The sequence below is a fragment of the Thermobia domestica genome, chromosome 11 (genome assembly GCF_964235325.1).
Source record: "Thermobia domestica chromosome 11, izTheDome1.hap1.1, whole genome shotgun sequence".
NCBI classification, from domain to species: Eukaryota; Metazoa; Arthropoda; class Insecta; order Zygentoma; family Lepismatidae; genus Thermobia; species Thermobia domestica.
This window is the reverse complement of record NC_137464.1, coordinates 26,601,193-26,621,778: the sequence shown is the minus strand read 5'-3', so window position 1 is coordinate 26,621,778 and position 20,586 is coordinate 26,601,193.

Here is a 20,586-nt window from a genome sequence, read left to right as displayed (position 1 = left end):
GACTCTGCATAGGACAGTCAGGTGGCATGTAAAGAAACATAACAAGTAATACCCAAAAATAAAAAGACCATATGTGATGAACGAATGTACAAGGGATTCTCCACATGATACAGAGATTCCCAAGTATTGAGTGAATACATATTGGACAAATGTAAGCTGCACTAAAGGGTTTCTTTCTCGTAATATTCCGTGGAATATGACACTTCTGTGTCCAGAAGCAACAAAAAAGGACGAAACATGAGATGTTGTACACGTTGCATAACGATACAAAGAAATACGATTGGACAGTATACTTGATCTATCCGTTAGGTGAATTTTCTTCGAAGGATAAATTTCGAGAGATTTTCCCCTCCCTTGGAGTTGGTAAACCGCCCCTTACCTTTCAGCTACGAAAAACTACATTGTTATTGAGAATATACCAAAATAGTGTGCTAGTGTAGCCCAGTTACATTTTGATTTTGTCACTGCTGAATAAAAGTTTCTAGACGAATGCTAAAAAAAATGGGGGAAATCTTTTTTCGACGATTTAATGTACATTGGAGCGGAATGGAATACCTACATGGAGAAAAGAAAATGTGGCACTTTTGAGTAATGTAGCAGCACGTACGTAGCTCATAGTACTAAGGGATTGATGCTTTGGTCACACACTTCGAAACTATCGTCCCTTGTGTGCCAGTTGCGAGTGCTTCGCAGAAGGCTGTCTTGGAGTTTTGTTGTTGAATGATGTCAATTAGCGTGGCTGTGTTGTAGTAGACATCTACGTAACTTGTGAATGATATACATAGTCCGATGCTCTGGTGTAACGTGTGGAATTGCTGTATAACCGGATAAAAAGTGTTGCGTTCAACGGTAGAGCGTTGTGTCCAGGTATTCACGGTCATGTAAAAGTGTAAACGTTGATTTTTAAGTAAAACTGATTGTGTTAATCTATACGTACCTGCGCAATGGCAGATAACTCTGTCCATGAGCTGGCACAAATGAACCTCATTTATGGAGAGACAATGGGAAATAGCCTAGAGGCGAGGCGTTTATATCGTGACCGTCGCCCTTAAAGGAGAGTAACTTTCCCTATATTTTTTCACGCCTCTACATTCGCCTTCGAGAGATAGGGTCTATTAAATTTTCCCTACGTGAAATCGGAGGAAATCGCACCATGTAGACAATTGAATTTGAAGAAAGCGTATTTGGAATGATCAGAGACCGTCCTCAAACTAGCAGTAGCCACGTGTAGGGCTTAAAAATTCACACGCAACTCTAGTGAACGAGATTTAGTGTGAGCGTGCGATGCGGTATGGTGGATAATTTTGTAATAGGAACTTACTTATTACCTGACCTCTGTGTGGGAGTACGTATCTTTTATTTTTACGTAATGTTCTCCCAAAATTGTTAGAACATGTACCCTTGAACATGAGACAGCTAATGTGATCCTAGCATGACAGCGTACCTGCACATTCTGACAGGAATATGCAGACTTACCTAAATGAAACATTTCCAGATCGTCGAATTGGAAGACAAGGACCTGAGTTACGACCACCTCGTTAACCCTACCTCACGCCCCTTGATTTTTTGTCGGGGAGGGGGTATGAAGCTCCTTTTGTATGCAACACTAGCCACGATAGCCGAAGAACTTCTTGCTCAAGTTAATATAGCTGCGGCAGTCATCTCTGAAATTTCAGGTGTGCTTGACCACACGCGGAAAAATTTGCATCGCCGAATGCGGTCAATGGTCAACAATATCAGGCTGTGAACTGTTATTCTTCATAGCTGTCTCATGTACACATACTACATTGTACAAACACTGTACAAGATATCTCTGAGTATTTCATAGTTATCCTACTTTGTACGAAACAGGAATCGGTAGTTTGAAACTGTATTTCTTTGTATCATTGTGCAACACGCACAACAACTTATGTTTCGTCGAGTTCAATTGCTTCTATGCTCGGAATTATTATCTTCCACGGAATCACGTACTACGGAAATATTTTAATGCAGCTTACTTTCGCCGAAATCGTACTCACTCGATTTATGAGAATCATTGTTGTCACGTAAAGAATCCTTTGTACTCCCGTTAATCATATATGATCTTTGCTGCTTTCTGTCTTGTGCACAGTCGTTATAAACCTAATCTGGATCAAAGTTATTTTTTCTATTTTCACACACTCTAAACTTGGACAGGAAGCCGTTCATTTATCATCCGTCACCATTAGCCTAGAAGATATAACTGTGACACGTTAAAGACTTCTTTTCATTTAAATTCTTCTTGCGAGAGTTTATTCTGTGCTGAGAAAAAAAAAAACAATCACACATGTGTATCTCTCTTTCTTTCGAATTCTAAGTGTTCTAATTTGAACGATGTACTATTACTTTTGATTGTTGAAATCTTGTACCTGATTATTGCTGATTTTCCTCATTCTACCTTTAACAAAATACTCGAAGGAATTACTTTGGGAGTCATCCTTGCCCCGCCACTGCACTACATTCGATTGTACACTAATTAAATCTGACTAAATATAGTGGACATTCCTTTTTGTCCGATTTGATCCTACACTTTGTCCTCGAATATGGCTATTTTTGCATTTCTCCGAAAATTTTAGTGGTCTTAGCTCCGAGGCATTTCTACACACAGGTTGATTTATACTTTTCGTTTTATCACGGGGTCAGAAATCACCTCTCGACGTTTACATTAATTAAGTTACAACACATATCTATATCTATACCTATCTATCTATCTATCTATCTATCTATCTATCTATCTATCTATCTATCTATCTATCTATCTATCTATCTATCTATCTATACGTATTCACGTTTGAATGGGCGCCCTTTTGGTGGACTTGTCCACCGCACTCGTGAGTATCCCAGCACGGGCCTGCAGCCACTATTCCAACAGGGAAAGCAATATTATACGATACATGAAACAAGAGACACTATTCATATTATCAAACTTAATATTTTCGTTGTAACGCCGAAAATAAAGTACTAATTAGCAAGAATATTTGAAAACAAGATAGAATCTACTATTAAAAAGAAGAGGTAAAGATGTAAGTTAAAAATTGACAAGAAAGAGATTATCTTAAAAAGTTAGGATGCTATTCTGATATTAGTTCCATTAACCATTAGCAACAACGAACAAATAAACATACCAATATACTGTTGAACGTCATAACCTTGTATCATTGTTAAAATGTCTTATGTTTCTCTGAGATATTATTATACATTTTGTCAAATCGAAGTAATTGGCCTGTTTTAATATACAGTTTTAGCGGTTTTATCTGTGGAACAAATCATTTACGTTAATTTGCAATGCTAATTTTAATGCGACTGGTTAACAATAATCATGTTTTATTTTTTTTAATAACTTTTCCATTCGTATGTCTTGGCATCTCTGCATTAAAACCACATATTATCACTATTCAGAAGTGATCAACTGTTAATTTAATGAGGGAAGAACGAGAATAATTAATAATCAAAAAGAATTAGTTAGTAGCCTCTGCACGTGCACCTTTGTTCTCCTGGTTTTGTTTCTACATCATAATTCAAACTCCCAGCCTTTACGAAAGTATTGCGAAGCACAAAATGTGCTTCTGTACATAATGCTTCATATTCACGAGCATTACATAGTTAAAAATAAACAAGACGGATTGGTTCTGCGTACATCCAATTTTGTCCTTCTTTTATTAAAAAAAAAAAAAAAAAAAAAAAAAAAAAAAAAAAGAGAGAGAAAGAAAGAAAGAAGATAACCCTCACAATTTTTGGCCACACACGAGTAAACGCGTCGCCAAGCTTGTAAGTTTTTTTGTGGTTTCTTTCGTGAAATTTCAGATTGTTGCGTCTTTACCACCCCAGAGAGGAATTTTAATGAAGACAGTTCATCGACTGATATGAGACAAACGATAAATTTATTGAAAAAGTGTTACTTGTAGATTGTCACCAAGACACTTTAGGGAAAATGACCGTCGGTTTTAAACCACTATTGAGGCACTTCCCAAAACAAATTAACACACTCACATTTCAGAGTAGCTAGAGACGAACAAAGAGGAATAAGAATGACCAAAACGATGCCAAATGTATAAGAGAAATAAGCACACGAAATTGTAGTGTATAATTAAAACTTCACTTATTAAGAGTATATAATGAAATAGGTAATATTGCCGGAAAAGAATAATATTATTTAGTAGAGGGACGAGCGTGAAATAATGGGCTGTATAATGTACTATTAGAATTAGACGGGTAGAGATTTGGCAACAATTGAAACACAAGGTAGAAAGCAGCACCCAACCATATGAGAACCCGACACTTTCCTTCGGAAAAGAAAAACAATTCCAGAATTCAGCTTCTTAAGGGGCCAAGAATAGCACGACCGGACGCTTTTATTACTGGGCCAATATGCGAAGCATACAAACCGCATGATGACAGAAACGTACCAAAACAAATTTGTGTGGTCATTTTAAGGAGGTGTTCGCAGGACATGCTGGCATCTCTCGTAATTTATGAAGACACGTAACATGTATATACTACGAGGGGACCTGGTCAGAGTGCCGCTGTGAAGAAAAAAGAAAACGTTTTTAAAAAGCAATCCCAAGGCGAAAGAAAACAAAACATCAACGAACCAGAGAGGACGTAAAGAAGGGGAAAGGAGAAGAATCGTGCTTGTTTTAATTCTCTTAAGTAAAATAATTAGCTAATTGAAAGTATTGTAATACTTAGAAATGCTCGGAGCTGAGTTATAATATGTAACATTTAAATCTAAAAATAGTAAATGGAGCACTATTTCTTTAAAAGACTTTCTCTTTATCTCTCTCAATCTGTATATGATCTATTCACATACGTATAATTATATATCAGGTATAATTATGTATTACGTATAATTATATATGTACAAATATTATCAATCCACTGCTAGGCAAAGGATCACCCACGACTTAGTTAAAAGAAATACGTAATCTGTGGAAATATTTGGAGATAAAATAGCATTATTATTATTATTATTATTATTATTATTATTATTATTATTATTATTATTATTATTATTATTATTATTATTGCTACTAGTAGTTAGCAATACAATAGAAAGAAATTGAGAAAAGGAGGATCATTCTAATATTGTATAGCCATTTCAAGTATGTTTCTGGGCTAAGAGATGGCGTTGCTATCGCCCTATCTTTTCAATGTAAATCAATATTCACAAAACATGATTAATAATTTTTACAAATACTGAACTATGTTCTTCACTGTCAGTCTATTTGAAGATGATGACTATACGCAGCAATTGCTCCGTGCAGATTTTCGAATTGTTGACTGGTTCATTGTTGATTTAAACTAATTGTTGCAGAGATATTCAATGCCTCTCCCCTTAAAATTAGTTCTAGGACTCTGGAATTCTGGTATTTAATACAGCATGATGTAGTCTATAGGTTCCAATGTGACAATTTTTCGACATTTTGTTCTTTCCATTGTTGCAAGCTTTTATTGTTGCAGAGAAATCCTATACTTCTCCCGTTCTATCATTTCTTCTAGGACACTGAAATTCTGGCATTTAGTATAGCGTGATGTAATGTATGAATCACAAGTTGACATTTTTTTGAAATTTTGTTCTTTCCATTGTTGTAAGCTTTTAATTGTTGGGAGAGGAATGCAATGCTTCTCGCATTACTGCTTGTTCTAGGACTTTGAAATTCTGGCATTTAGCAAAGAATGTAGTAATGTATGAATATGAAGGCGAAAATTTTATTATGTATTTTCGTTTCCATTGTTGTAACCTTTTAATTGTTGTGGAGAAATCTGATCCCTTTCCCGTTATCGTTTGCACAAGGACAATGAAATTCTGTCACTGGGTACAAAATGAAGTAATATATGAACCTCAAGGCGAAAATTTTACAGCATTTTGTTCTTTCCATTGTTGTAGGATTTTGATTGTTGAAGGAACCCAATGCTTTTCCCGTTATCGTTTATTCTAAGATTCTGAATTTTCAGCATTTGGTATACCGTAGTGTAGTGTATGATTCATAAGGTTATTTTCCGATATTTTGATCTTTCTATTGTTGTAAGCTTTTATTTGTTGTAGAGGAATTAGATGCCTCTCGCATCATCGCTTGTTCTAGGTGTCTGAAATTCTGTCATTTAGTACAGGACCAAGTGATCTATGAGTTTTTAAATGAAAAATTTACTACAATTTATTCTTTCCATTGTTGTAAGTTTGTAAACCAACCATTGTTTTGAACCAACTTAATTTATGCAAAATGTTTTGGTTATTCTGGGTATTATAATAATGGACATATTCAGTTTAACCAAACCCACAGTTTTCCCCCGCTTTCTTTCACATCGGTTTTCTTTCCAAGTGTCCAATTTCGTTTCTCCCTCCAATTCGTTTCAGTGTCCTTGAGGGGAGGGATAACATCCTTCTGAAGACACTGGACACGACCGTCTTGTGAGTTTCTCTCTAAACACCACACACACACACAATATAACTATACATTCACACGCACCTTTCTGTTACACATTATACGTGGAAACAAATACCAACCACGCAAAGGTTTCTCAGGAACATTTATGAACAATTTAGAATATCTAACTCTAAAACTGAGATTAGAAAATTTTGGTTTCAAATTTGATAAATAAAATCAATACGGTTTTCAAGCGAGCAAATGCAGCTACATGCTATGACTACTCGCCGCGTGTTGTTGAGGGGAAACAATATTGTTTCAATGTCTTATTACTGCATCCATAAAACTCATGTAAATGGACTGGATTAGATTGGATAAAGCTCTCACCGCTGACAGCAAAAAACCTTTGAGTTATTTTGTCTTTACACAGCTATACTGATCTTATGAAATTATGTAAAAATATTTAAATAAATAAATAAAACTAAACCAAGGATTGTTTACACTTGTTTGTTATCTTTAATTTAAAAAAGCTATTAATTATATTTCTGAAATTTCCTCAAGCACGATTATTTATATTCAAAAGCATTATCAGTTAATTTATTAATCTTCCCAAGATTACTCGCAATTGACAAGGAATGAAATTCATTCATTTCTCGAAGTGTACTTAGCATCATCAACTTTTTTCTTTTTCTTAATCGTCTCTTTTCATTTTAAGTCCGTTTGTGCGCTGTATGTACTCGTTTGAGGACACATGTCAAATTTGTGCATTTACTATCAGAAGACAAACTAAAATAAATGTTTTACTCTTCTCCACTTTTGAATTTCCAAGCCCTTTCTTTGTTCGAGTATTGTTCGTATAAGAATCTATACACTTTCCCAACTATATAGACGCTTAGAGACTGAGATCATAAGATTTTAATAAGATAGGTAATCACTTCCAATTTCAATCAATCTTTGTCGCTTGGAGGACGATACGATGGGTCACTGATGGAGCGTTCACCTCTAGTGTCAGGCATCCCTGGTTTGATCCCGCCAACGCAAATTTGTGGTGAAAAACACTGTAGCCCTAGTTTTCTCGGGGCTTTTCCATTTCCAAAAACATTCTCATTCCGCCAATTCTATCATAATCATCCACTTCCATTACAATCACCATGTTTTCTTCTCTTATCGTTACTGGAAAGTAAAAATTATCCAGAAAGCAACCAAAAGTGTTGTTGAATTAAAGCATTACTGAGAAATCGGACTATTCGATTATGCATATAGCAGTGATGGAATGGGACATGGGCCACTTGGGTCTCGACTTTTGTCTGAGTCATCCGGGTCTGGGTCTCGCTTCTCAGACTTGGTCTGATTCGGTGACTGAACGAACCCGGAGACCCAATCATATCCGGAAACTCAGATACACCTGGTGACTGAGAAGCAACCGAAATAGCTCTCCAGAATCACTGCAAAATTTTATTTTATACTTGATTAATGATGTTTACTGCTTGAGCTAGAACATTCATTTGCCCGATTCTTGATGTGACAATTTCTTAATCAAGATACCATGTTTTGAATATTTTAAATATAATTTCATGTTTATTCGTCTTCAAGCATGCGGTTTTTGATTATAGGCTATACAAAAAAGAATTAACAAAAACTTATTAACCTCAGCGGTATTTTTTATGTTCTAAACAAGAAACTTTACAGGTCGATTAAACATTAACGATCTCTCATAAGAGAAACATGTGACTTATCTTTTCTTTGCGATTTTGAATGTTGGTACTTTTATAAGCGTTGCAGTTATCTTTCAGTGCAATACTTGACACAAAGAAGCAAACAAGCGAAAAATAAAATTATATTTAGTGAAAAGGCGATTACAGAGGAGAGAATCAGGTTTGTTAGAACTGCATTAGTAGCCTCACACACACTTCTCATGTATATGGCGACGTTCCATCTCTGGGTTCTATCGAATAATCGGGTCACTCCGGATGGCTGATCGTGGTTTCTCAGCCATGGGTCTTTCTGGGTCTGATTGCAGTGTGTCTTCCGAGCCATGTTTCACGAAGTTCGTGACCTATTCCATCAGCAGTAGACTATCTATATGGCAACATCAAACATGTTATAAGAAAAACAGAAATATTGGAAAGATATTGAAATAAAAAAAAAAAAAATAGAAAACATTGAACATTGAATATTGAAAATATCAAATACAGAAAACATCGATTCGTAAATATTTCGGTATTGATGTTTAGATATTCGAAAATATCTTACGGATGGATCAATATATCGAAATATTGCACAGCCCTAGTTAGGATGCAGATAAGCATGTAGCCACACGTCTCATATCGACTCGTTCTCGCATTCTCCAAACAAACGATGTTTAAATACACTGTCTAGTATCAAACTCGTTATTTGGCTTGGTCTTCAAAGTAGAATTTCTACCACAGAATTATTGTGGTTTCTGAATCCGCGATAATCAAATTTGTGTGCTGTCAATAATTACCTTTGTTATTAAACATGGAAAACAAGTGACGTTATCTACCTGATCTTTGCTTTTTCATCATATACAACTCAAGCTCACATTATGATAAACCAAATACCGTATTGGCCGAACATTTTGTTACCATTTCAATTGTGAAAAATTAGGGTGCGTTATACAGGTGTATGTTCCCGACCTTACTAAAATTATGGCACTTGTTCACATCATATGCTGCTTCAAGTGTGTTGCAAGTAATAAGATCAAAGATAGAACCTGTTACTCGGACGCTGAATTCATATCAAAAAGCCATTAGTCGCTGTCACTTATCGTTTTTATTCTATGTCGATAAAGGTTGAAACTAAAAATCGTTTATTTCAACCATTTTCGGATTGAATAGAGGCCTAAGGGAGGAGATCAAACCTATCTTTGGGACACTGAATCTATTGCTAAAAACCACATCTTGATAGCATTTACAGTTTTCGCTTTACGGAAATCAGGATTGAAACCGGAAGTAATAGTATATTTTAGTCAATTTAGGTTTCGGTAGAGTTTGTGGATAGTCATAACATGTCACCTTGAGATGCTCAATCGTTTACCAAAAAAAAAAAAAAAAAAAAACTTTTTGCTATCTGTTACCGATATAAGTTAATGGTCATAAAAATGAAACCGGAAGTAATAGTAAATTTGAGCCACTTCTTGTTTTGGTAGTGTTGTGGATAGTCATATTATGTTGTCTTGAGACGCTGAATTGTTTGTAAAAACCGTTTCTTGCTATCTGTTACTATTTTCGTTCTATGGTAAAAAAAAAAAAGTTGAAACCTGAACCGGAAATAGCTAATTTGAATCACTTCCAGTACTAAAAGAGAGTTAACGAAGCAAGTGGAACTTACTCTTGAAACGATAAATAGTTTTCAAAATACCGCTTTTCTATATACCGGTATTCTGAATCGATTGCAAAAATTCGCATCACGATATCTCTTGCCGTTTTTGCTCTGATACTTGTCAAGACATAGACAACGCCCCTTATGCACAGCATAGTTTGGAGTCTAAAAGAGGGATCAGTGTGAAGTTGGCCAACTTCATTTTGTAAATATATATTGAATTGTTTCGAACGAACTTTTTTTTTTTCAAAACTGTCAATAACAAAGGATTGATTTTGGTTTTGAATCGAAATTTAAAGAGGGAGAGGCTCCATACACATATGAAAATACCGATATATTGTTTTTGATGCATTTATTTTTATACAATCGTGCAACAGCTTTATCATTCTGTGCATACATATATTCAAAATTGCGAGTAAAATGAAAAATTAGTCCATTTTACGCAACTAGGTGAATCGTATGATGTATAACGATGCTTGAGTCAAAAGTTACTCGCAGTGGCGGATGCAGGAACATATTTTGGGAGAGGTTTCTCATAGTTTTTTTTAAGGGGGCGTTAATCTACGGCTTAAGTGGAATCCAAACCATATGAGCTCCAACCGGGAATCAAATTCGGGTCTCCTTCGCCGAAGACGCTTATGCTAAGCATATAGGCAATAGCTTATAGACTATTTTGTGTTTACATAGCTTAGGCATATAGTATCTAAATTACTACTTTGAAAAAAAAATGGATACACTGTAACAGCTCTTTTCTCCATAAATACAACACTGACGCCCACCGCTATTGCTTCATTGCATGTATTTACGTCACATGCTTTCTTAACAAACAAACAAAAAAAAAATCGAATTTACACCTTTCATCGTTTTCTGCATCTCATAATGCATAGTAAGGGAGTTCATACATAAAAATATACTCTCTAATATGTAAGAGTAAAGTTTTTATATATAACACTAAACTTAGCAAGATATCTCACTATACTCGTTTTCTTCATCCGAAAAAAAATAATAAAAAGTATGGGTCTCGTTCCACTTATATTTCCTAGACATGAGATTATGTTGGGTAATGGACTACACTGTGAGGATCGATCTTTCATGTTGATCTATGCACTAGCCCAGGATCTCAACTTTCCGATAACGCGGACCCCTGTTCATTCGGGAAGTGATCTGCGGACCCCCTTGCAATGCTAATTTGAAATTTCACATGCTATTAAAAATATACTGACAAGAAAAAGATCAAGAAAAATAATGCAATACGTAATTTATTCTAAAGATACATGATTGTTTCCTAGTGAAGGAAATTTGAATTGAAAATACAGTAACTTTCAAGACTAAACATCATTAAAAAAAAAAAAAAAAAAAAGTAAGGAAATTCTTTGCTCAACAACATTCTTAAATCTGTGGGGTCACTAATGTGAGAAATGAAATTCTTTGTGTTTTCTCCATAATTACATTGAAATGTGGAATACTTTTTGTCACCAGCAATCTTACGTCCGATTTCACATTAAGACGATTTCGCTTTTAAGGTTTAATACTGCAAATAACAGAAAAGGTCTGCTTGCATAACTAAGTGATACGGATAGGCATCAAATGTTGCAATGCCTTTTCAGACAACTCTTCCTACTGACAGCGCACACACAAACCAATTTGAGTCAAAAGTTACTCGCAGTGGCGGATGTAGGAAAATATTTTGGGAGAGGTTTCTCATAGACATTTTTAAATACCTGAATTTTGAGAGGATTGATGTTTATAAGCATAGAAATGACTAATATTTACTTTTTTTTAAAAAAAAAAATCCGGAATTGGTGGTAGTGCTGGGAGCTTTATGCCACTTGAAGAGGAAATCAATGAAATTACGAGGCATCCTAAAGCTAATGTACAACTGCTCCTGAAAAAGTACCATAACAAAGAAGAAATATATCTCACTTGAAGTAGTCCTATATAACCGTTGACAGCCTCAGGGCAGAAATTTAGTAAAGTAGGCCCCTTTGTAATTATAAACAGTTTATTTAAATCGCCGGAGTGTAAAACAGTATTATGTTGTCAAGTTGGGAAATATCTGTAATTCAAAAGAACTTTGGAACTCACCTCGTATATAAAGTATTTAAATACCATTTCCCCCTTTTCATATTATTCTTTGTTCATTAAAGGACCTTCCCCTTTGTAATTGTAAACACTCTATTTAAATTTGCGGGGTGTAAAATAGTATTATGTTGTCAAGTGAGGAGGTATCTGTAATTCAAAAGAACTATAAAACTCACCTCGAATATTAAATATTTAAAAATTATTTTCCCCTTTTTATATTATTATATGTTGTAGAAAGAATCTTCTCCTTTGTAATGTTAACCAGTTTATTTAGCGGTGGGGTGTAAAATAGTATTATGGTGTCAAGTTGGAAGATATCTGTAATTCAAAAGAACTTTGGAACTCGCCTCGTATATTAAGTACTAAAATATTATTTCCCCCTTTTTATATTATTATATGTTGTAGAAAGAAGCTTCCTCTTTCTAACGATAAACAGTTTGTTTAGATCGACGGGGTGTAAAATAGTATTATGGTGTCAAGTTGGCGGATATCCGTAATTGCAAAGAATTTTGGAACTGGCCTCGTATATTATGTATTTAAATATCATTTCCTCCTTTTTATATTATTATATGTTGTAGAAAGAAGCTTCCTCTTTCTAATGATAAACAGTTTATTTAGATCGACGGGGTGTAAAATAGTCTTATGGTGTCAAGTTGGCAGATATCTGTAATTCAAAAGTACTTTGGAACTCACATCGTATATAAAGTATTTAAATATTATTTCCCCCCCTTTATATTAATATATGTTGTAGAAAAGACCTTCCTCTTTGTAATGATAAACAGTTTATTTAGATCGACGGGGGGTGTAAAATAGCCTTATGGTGTCAAGTTGGCAGATATCTTTAATTCAAAAGAACTTTGGAACTCACCTCGTATATAAAGTACTTAAGTATTATTTCCCCCTTTTTGTATTAATATATGTTGTAGAAAGGACCTTCCTCTTTGTAATGATAAACAGTTTATTTAGATCGACGGGGTGTAAAATAGTCTTTTGGTGTCAAGTTGGCACATATCTTTAATTCAAAAGAACTTTGGAACTCGACTCGTATATTAAGTATTTAAATGTTATTTCCCCCTTTTTATATTATTATATGTTGTAGAAAGAAGCTTCCTCTTTCCAATGATAAACTGTTTGTTTAGATCGACGGGGTGTAAAATGGTATTATGGTGTCAAATTGGCAGATATCTGTAATTGCAATGAAATTTGGAAATGGCCTCGTATATTATGTATTTAAATATTACTTCCCCGTTTTTATATTAATATATGTTGTAGAAAGAAGCTTCCTCTTTCTAATGATAAACAATTTGTTTGGATCGACGGGGTGTAAAATAGTATTATGGTGTCAAGTTGGCATATATCTGTAATTCAAAAAATTTTGGAACTCGCCTCGTATATTAAGTGTTTAAATATTATTTCTCCCTTTTTATATTGTTATATGTTGTAGAAAGAAGCTCCCTCTTTCCAATGATAAACAGTTTCTTTAGATCGACGGGGTGTAAAATGGTATTATGGTGTCAAGTTGGCAGTTATCTGTAATTGCAATGAACTTTGGAACTGGCCTCGTATATTATGTATTTAAATATTACTTCCCCCATTTATATTAATATATGTTGTAGAAAGAAGCTTCCTCTTTCCAATGATAAACAGTTTGTTTAGATCTACGGGCTGTAAAATGGTATTATGGTGTCAAGTTGGCAGATATCTGTAATTGCAATGAACTTTGAAACTGGCCTCGTATATTATGTATTTAACCCTTTTCTTGACAATGTATCCTTTGGGATACATAATTTTTTTGAACATTTTTCGTTCTTTGATTACCTATTTTGGCAATGTATCCTATGGAATACATTACATTACAGCCTTATCAAAATAAAACACGTAACTAAAATGTGCAATTATCTATTATTTATAATGGCACGGAAGTCTCATCCAGTATTTTTTCTGAGCAACACAAAACTCCTTGCCAAGAAAACGGTTAAATATTATTTCCCCCTTTTCATATTAATATATGTTGTAGAAAGAAGCTTCCTCTTTCTAATGATAAACAATTTGTTTGGATCGACGGGGTGTAAAATAGTATTATGGTGTCAAGTCGGCATATATTTGTAATTCAAAAGAACTTTGGAACTCGACTCGTATATTAAGTATTTAAATGTTATTCCCCCCTTTTTATATTATTATATGTTGTAGAAAGAAGCTTCCTCTTTCCAATGATAAACAGTTTGTTTAGATCGACGGGGTATAAAATGGTATTATCGTGTCAAGTTGGCAGATATCTGTAATTGCAATGAACTTTGGAACTGGCCTCGTATATTATGTATTTAAATATCATTTCCCCCTTTTTATATTAATATATGTTGTAGAAAGAGGCTTTCTCTTTCCAATGATAAACAGTTTGTTTAGATCGACGGGGTGTAAAATGGTATTATGGTGTCAAGTTGGCAGATATCTGTAATTGCAATGAACTTTGGAACTGGCCTCGTATATTATGTATTTAAATATCATTTCCCCCTTTTTATATTATTATATGTTGTAGAAAGAAGCTTCCTCTTTCCAATGATAAACAGTTTGTTTAGATCGACGGGGTATAAAATGGTATTATGGTGTCAAGTTGGCAGATATCTGTAATTGCCATGAACTTTGGAACTGGCCTCGTATATTATGTATTTAAATATTATTTCCCCCTTTTTATATTAATATATGTTGTAGAAAGAAGCTTCCTCTTTCTAATGATAAACAATTTGTTTGGATCGACGGGGTGTAAAATAGTATTATGGTGTCAAGTTGGCATATATCTGTAATTCAAAGGAACTTTGGAACTGGCCTCGTATATTAAGTATTTAAATATCATTTCCCCCTTTTTATATTATTATATGTTGTAGAAAGAAGCTTTCTCTTTCCAATGATAAACAGTTTGTTTAGATCGACGGGGTGTAAAATGGTATTATGGTGTCAAGTTGGCAGATATCTGTAATTGCAATGAACTTTGGAACTGGCCTCGTATATTATGTATTTAAATATCATTTCCCCCTTTTTATATTATTATATGTTGTAGAAAGAAGCTTCCTCTTTCCAATGATAAACAGTTTGTTTAGATCGACGGGGTATAAAATGGTATTATGGTGTCAAGTTGGCAGATATCTGTAATTGCCATGAACTTTGGAACTGGCCTCGTATATTATGTATTTAAATATTATTTCCCCCTTTTTATATTAATATATGTTGTAGAAAGAAGCTTCCTCTTTCTAATGATAAACAATTTGTTTGGATCGACGGGGTGTAAAATAGTATTATGGTGTCAAGTTGGCATATATCTGTAATTCAAAGGAACTTTGGAACTCGCCTCGTATATTAAGTATTTAAATATTATTCCCCCCTTTTTATATTATTATATGTTGTAGAAAGAAGCTTTCTCTTTCCAATGATAAACAGTTTGTTTAGATCGACGGGGTGTAAAATGGTATTATGGTGTCAAGTTGGCAGATATCTGTAATTGCAATGAACTTTGGAACTGGCCTCGTATATTATGTATTTAAATATTATTTCCCCCTTTTTATATTAATATATGTTGTAGAAAGAAGCTTCCTCTTTCTAATGATAAACAATTTGTTTGGATCGACGGGGTGTAAAATAGTATTATGGTGTCAAGTTGGCATATATCTGTAATTCAAAAGAATTTTGGAATTCGCCTCGTATATTAAGTATTTAAATATCATTTCCCCCTTTGTATATTATTATATGTTGTAGAAAGAAGCTTCCTCTTTCCAATGATAAACAGTTTGTTTGGATCGACGGGGTGTAAAATGGTATTATGGTGTCAAGTTGGCAGATATCTGTAATTGCAATGAACTTTGGAACTGGCCTCGTATATTATGTATTTAAATATTCTTTCCCCCTTTTTATATTAATATATGTTGTAGAAAGAAGCTTCCTCTTTCCAATCATAAACAGTTTGTTTAGATCGACGGGGTGTAAAATGGTATTATGGTGTCAAGTTGGCAGATATCTGTAATTGCAATGAACTTTGGAACTGGCCTCGTATATTATATATTTAAAATATTATTTCCCCCTTTTTATATTAATATATGTTGTAGAAAGAAGCTTCCACTTTCTAATGATAAACAATTTGTTTGGATCGACGGGGTGTAAAATAGTAATATCGTGTCAAGTTGGCATATATCTGTAATTCAAAAGAACTTTGGAACTCGCCTCGTAGATTAAGTATTTAAATATTATTTTCCCCTTTTTATATTAATATATGTTGTAGAAAGAAGCTTCCTCTTTCCAATGATAAACAATTTGTTTGGATCGACGGGGCGTAAAATAGTATTATGGTGTCAAGTTGGCAGTTATCTGTAATTGCAATGAACTTTGGAACTGGCCTCCTATATTATGTATTTAAATATTATTTCCCCCTTTTTATATTAATATATGTTTTAGAAAGAGGCTTCCTCTTTCCAATGATAAACAGTTTGTTTAGATCTACGGGCTGTAAAATAGTATTATGGTGTCAAGTTGGCAGATATCTGTAATTGCAATGAACTTTGGAACTGGCCTCGTATATTATGTATTTAAATATCATTTCCCCCTTTTTATATTATTATATGTTGTAGAAAGAAGCTTCCTCTTTCCAATGATAAACAGTTTGTTTAGATCGACGGGGTATAAAATGGTATTATGGTGTCAAGTTGGCAGATATCTGTAATTGCCATGAACTTTCGAACTGGCCTCGTATATTATGTATTTAAATATTATTTCCCCCTTTTTATATTAATATATGTTGTAGAAAGAAGCTTCCTCTTTCTAATGATAAACAATTTGTTTGGATCGACGGGGTGTAAAATAGTATTATGGTGTCAAGTTGGCATATATCTGTAATTCAAAGGAACTTTGGAACTCGCCTCGTATATTAAGTATTTAAATATTATTCCCCCCTTTTTATATTATTATATGTTGTAGAAAGAAGCTTTCTCTTTCCATTGATAAACAGTTTGTTTAGATCGACGGGGTGTAAAATGGTATTATGGTGTCAAGTTGGCAGATATCTGTAATTGCAATGAACTTTGGAACTGGCCTCGTATATTATGTATTTAAATATTATTTCCCCCTTTTTATATTAATATATGTTGTAGAAAGAAGCTTCCTCTTTCTAATGATAGACAATTTGTTTGGATCGACGGGGTGTAAAATAGTATTATGGTGTCAAGTTGGCATATATCTGTAATTCAAAAGAATTTTGGAATTCGCCTCGTATATTAAGTATTTAAATATCATTTCCACCTTTGTATATTATTATATGTTGTAGAAAGAAGCTTCCTCTTTCCAATGATAAACAGTTTGTTTGGATCGACGGGGTGTAAAATGGTATTATGGTGTCAAGTTGGCAGATATCTGTAATTGCAATGAACTTTGGAACTGGCCTCGTATATTATGTATTTAAATATTCTTTCCCCCTTTTTATATTAATATATGTTGTAGAAAGAAGCTTCCTCTTTCCAATCATAAACAGTTTGTTTAGATCGACGGGGTGTAAAATGGTATTATGGTGTCAAGTTGGCAGATATCTGTAATTGCAATGAACTTTGGAACTGGCCTCGTATATTATATATTTAAATATTATTTCCCCCTTTTTATATTAATATATGTTGTAGAAAGAAGCTTCCACTTTCTAATGATAAACAATTTGTTTGGATCGACGGGGTGTAAAATAGTAATATCGTGTCAAGTTGGCATATATCTGTAATTCAAAAGAACTTTGGAACTCGCCTCGTAGATTAAGTATTTAAATATTATTTTCCCCTTTTTATATTAATATATGTTATAGAAAGAAGCTTCCTCTTTCCAATGATAAACCATTTGTTTGGATCGACGGGGTGTAAAATAGTATTATGGTGTCAAGTATGCATATATCTGTAATTCAAAAGAACTTTGGAACTCGAATCGTATATTAAGTATTTAAATATTATTTCCCCCTTTTTATATTAATATATGTTGTAGAAAGAAGCTTCCTCTTTCTAATGATAAACAATTTGTTTGGATCGACGGGGTGTAAAATAGTATTATGGTGTCAAGTATGCATATATCTGTAATTCAAAAGAACTTTGGAACTCGCCTCGTATATTAAGTATTTAAATATTATTTTCCCCTTTTTATATTAATATATGTTGTAGAAAGAAGCTTCCTCTTTCTAATCATAAACAATTTGTTTGGATCGACGGGGCGTAAAATAGTATTATGGTGTCAAGTTGGCATATATCTCTAATTCAAAAGAACTTTGGAACTCGCCTCGTATATTAAGTATTTAAATATTATTTCTCCCTTTTTTGTATTATTATATGTTGTAGAAAGAAGCTTGGTCTTTCTAATGATAAACAATTTTTTTGGATCAACGTGGTGTAAACTGGTATTATAGTGTCAAGTTGGCAGATATCTGTAATTGCAATGAACTTTGGAACTGGCATCGTATATTATGTATTTGAATATTATTTCCCCCTTTTCATATTAATATATGTTGTAGAAAAACGCTTCCTCTTTCTAATGATAAACAATTTGTTTGGATCGACGGGGTATAAAATAATGTTATGGTGTCAAGTTGGCATATATCTGTAATTCAAAAGAACTTTGGAACTCGCCTCGTATATTAAGTATTTAAATATTATTCCCGCCTTTTTATATTATTATATGTTGTAGAAAGAAGCTTCCTCTTTCCAATGATAAACTGTTTGTTTAGATCGACGGGGTGTAAAATGGTATTATGGTGTCAAATTGGCAGATATCTGTAATTCGAAAGAAATTTGGAACTCGCCTCGTATATTAAGTATTTAAATATTATTTTCCCCCTTTTATATTATTATATGTTGTAGAAAGAACCTTCCTCTTCCCAATGATAAACAGTTTGTTTAGATCTACGGGGTGTAAAATGGTATTATGGTGTCAAGTTGGCAGATATCTGTAATTCAAAAGAACTTTGAAACTGGCCTCGTATATTATGTATTTAAATATTATTTCCCCCTTTCTGTATTAATATATGTTGTAGAAAGAAGCTTCATCTTTATGATGATGAACAATTTGTTTGGATCTACGGGGTATAAAATAATGTTATGGTGTCAAGTTGGCATATATCTGTAATTCAAAAGAACTTTGGAACTCGCCTCGTATATTAAGTATTTAAATATTATTCCCGCCTTTTTATATTATTATATGTTGTAGAAAGAAGCTTCCTCTTTCCAATGATAAACTGTTTGTTTAGATCGACGGGGTGTAAAATGGTATTATGGTGTCAAATTTGCAGATATCTGTAATTGCAATGAACTTTGGAACTGGCCTCGTATATTATGTATTTAAATATTATTTCCCCCTTTTCATATTATTATATGTTGTAGAAAGAAGCTTCCTCTTTCTAATGATAAACAATTTGTTTGGATCGACGGGGTGTAAAATAGTATTATGGTGTCAAGTATGCATATATCTGTAATTCAAAAGAACTTTGGAACTCGCCTCGTATATTAAGTATTTAAATATTATTTCCCCCTTTTTATATTAATATATGTTTTAGAAAGAAGCTTCCTCTTTCCAATGATAAACAATTTGTTTGGATCGACGGGGTGTAAAATAGTATTATGGTGTCAAGTTGGCAGATATCTGTAATTCAAAAAAACTTTGAAACTGGCCTCGTATATTATGTATTTAAATATTATTTCCCCCTTTGTATATTAATATATGTTGCAGAAAGAAGCTTCCTCTTTCTAATGATAAACAATTTGTTTCGATCAACGGCGTGTAAAATAGTATTATGGTGTCAAGTATGCATATATCTGTAATTCAAAAGAACTTTGGAACTCGCCTCGTATATTAAGTATTTAAATATTATTCCCCGCTTTTTATATTATTATATGTTGTAGAAAGAAGCTTCGTCTTTCTAATGATAAACAGTTTGTTTAGATCTACGGGGTGTAAAATGGTATTATGGTGTCAAGTTGGCAGATATCTGTAATTGCAATGAACTTTGGAACTGGCCTCGTATATTATGTATTTAAATATTACTTCCCCCTTTTTATATTAATATATGTTGTAGAAAAAAACTTCCTCTTCTAATGATAAACAATTTGTTTGGATCGACGGGGTGTAAAATAGTATTATGGTGTCAAGTTGGCATATATCTGTAATTCAAAAGAACTTTGGAACTCGCCTCGTATATTAAGTATTTAAATATTATTTCCCCCTTTTTATATTATTATATGTTGTAGAAAGAAGCTTCGTCTTTCTAATGATAAACAGTTTGTTTAGATCTACGGGGTGTAAAATGGTATTATGGTGTCAAGTTGGCAGATATCTGCAATTGCAATGAACTTTGGAACTGGCCTCGTATATTATGTATTTAAATATTACTTCCCCCTTTTTATATTAATATATGTTGTAGAAAAAAGCTTCCTCTTCTAATGATAAACAATTTGTTTGGATCGACGGGGTGTAAAATAGTATTATGGTGTCAAGTTGGCATATATCTGTAATTCAAAAGAACTTTGGAACTCGCCTCGTATATTATGTATTTAAATAATATTTCCCCCTTTTTATATTAATATATGTTGTAGAAAGAAGCTTCCTCTTTCTAATGATAAACAATTTGTTTGGATCGACGGGGTGTAAAATAGTATTATGGTGTCAAGTATGCATATATCTGTAATTCAAAAGAACTTTGGAACTCGCCTCGTTTATTAAGTATTTAAATATTATTTTCCCCTTTTTATATTAATATATGTTGTAGATAGAAGCTTCCTCT